Source organism: Lontra canadensis, unplaced genomic scaffold, assembly GCF_010015895.1.
Source record: "Lontra canadensis isolate GAN:19392208 unplaced genomic scaffold, GSC_riverotter_1.0 scaffold31, whole genome shotgun sequence".
NCBI lineage: Eukaryota > Metazoa > Chordata > Mammalia > Carnivora > Mustelidae > Lontra > Lontra canadensis.
The window spans coordinates 268,364-270,791 of record NW_022631025.1 but is presented as its reverse complement, the minus strand read 5'-3'; positions in this window follow the sequence as shown (position 1 = coordinate 270,791).

The following is a 2,428-nucleotide window of genomic DNA, read 5'->3' as shown; positions in this document are numbered from 1 at the left end:
AAAATTAAAAATGACAGAGGACCATCGGAGCGCTTTTAAAGTGGAACTAAGCTTCACGAGTGGTCGGAAGCTTTAAAGAAACGTGAGCTCGAATGAGGACAGGATAAAAACACCTTCAACTGCAGGGCGAGGAGGAGACATTGCCAAGGAGCGTGGAACTGGGGTCCAAGAAATTAAGAGCACAACACAACCCCGATGTGTCGGCTAAGACTTGGAGGCGGGCAACGTTGATTATAAATTCAATATCAATAGCCCTTCAATAAAAGTAATGTGGCCATGAATTATATTTCATATATATTATATGTAATTATGTAATTGTATTAATAAGGTGACCATATATAAAGACGGTCACAGTCCCTCCGTGTGTGTGGAGGGTTCCAGGAATCCAAGGAGATGATGGGGATGCCCGTGCCGCCCTAGAGAGCAGAGGGAAGAGAAGCCAAGCATAAGAGAGTAAGTGTGGGGCCCAGTGGCCCCCCAAACTGGGGACAAACGAACAGTGGGCGCATTGGCCGTTGAACAAAACTCAAGGAGAATGTGGAGGTTCAGATGAGGCAACTGTCCCCGCCCAGGGTAGCTGCTGTGCTCATCATGTCTCCGTCTGCTGGGTCTGGCTCTACCACGTCCAAGGACAAACACTCATTCGACTCCGAAGGCGCAGACCACTCCTGAGCACCGGAGCCGTTGTCAGGATGCCTTTCACAAAGGGCTCCCAGGGGCGTGTCTCGGGCAAAGCAGCTCGACTGTGGGGGTCTAAAACCAGGTCATGGGGGCGCCTGGGTGGCTCAGTGGGTTAAGCCTCTGCCTTCGGCTCAGGTCATGATCTCAAGGTCCTGGGATCGAGCCCCGCATCGGGCTCTCTGCTCAGTGGGGAGCCTGCTTCCTCCTCTCTCTGCCTGCCTCTCTGCCCACTTGTGATCTCTGTCTGTCAAATAAATAAATAAAATCTTTTAAAAAAAAAAGGGTCATGAGTGGCACATGAAACCTGGGGTTGAAGCCTGGAAGGGACGAGTACAGACGAGGATGTGTGGGGCATGTGGGGAAGTCTTTAAATTTGTGAAGAGCTGCCCTCTAGAACAGGGATTTAGTCCTGTTTCATGAGTCACCAGCAGGACTTATGCTTCAAATAAACAGCTGACAGTCAGCGGAGGAGACATGAGTGAAGACAGTTCCAGCCCAAGGAGCTGTCACAGTGTGTTACGCCGTGTAGAACCAAGTACTCCCCCTCTCCAGGGGGTTTTGGTGGAGAAAGCCATTGGAGCCCCTGTCCTAGCCCTTCTCTAAACACCATAATACCTTGGGCAAGTCATTTATATCCTGCTGTCATGATGTGTGTCCAGGTCATTGAAAATAATATATCTGAAAGTGTTAGCCCAACGTAGAGACGCAACAGTAGGTAGTTTTGTGCCTGTGGAATTAAGAGTAGTTGCATCGATTTGCTTCAATTAAAGTCCCTTTCAATCTCCAGATTCTATGTCTTACAAGGCGTGCAAAGCTAAGCTGCCATCCCGCACAGGTAGAATGACCACATCTTCCAGGATATGGAGTCTAAGTAGTCCCTGTGTTTCTGCTTCCCATCTGCGAGTCACGCACGGACATGGAACCTCAGCAGTGTGGCCACTTCCGGCATGAAGAGGACTTAAGACATTCAGTCATCACTCGAAGACTCACTCCCAAAAAGATAGGTAAGGAGATTTCAGGAGTCTGCTGGCCTCCCCACTTACTCCACTCCCCACCCCTCAAAGGTTTCCAGAGGTCCCGGAGTCTTGAGATCTCCACCTGCCTCTGACACCAGAACTGGTATGTTCTGGAAAGCCCTGACCAAGTTGTACAACCAACCGATGCCTTGATTTCTTCTTCTCTAAGAGGAGGTGACTACCTCTGCCCTTCCCACCTCCTTGGGCTGTTATGGGGATCAAGTGATTCAATAATAAAAACTTCTTTAATTTTAGTAATCACTGAAGAATTTTCAAAACCCCCCATGCTCCTATACTAAAGCACTTCCTAAACATTAACTTCTAATTCTCAAATATCTCTGTTATGTTTAATTTGATGTATTAACTTGACTGGAACACAGGGTGTCCAGCCACTTGGTCAAACATTACTGTTTGTGTTCATGTGAGAGCATTGTGAATTAGTTTAGCATTTAAATTGGTAGACCGAGTAAAGTAGATCTCCCTCCCCGGTGTGGGTGGGCCTCGTCTACGCAGTTGAAGGCACGAATAAAACAAAAAAGCTGACCCACTCCCAAGGAAGAAGGAGTGCCTTCTGCCTGTCTACCTTTAAACTGAAGCATCATCTCCTTCTGGCTTTCACATCTGAACTGAAACACCAGCTCTTCCCGAGGCTTAGGCTGGCACACCTTTGCACTAGAACAAAACCAACGGCTCTTCTGGGTCTCCCGCTACCAAGTCACCCTGCAGATCTC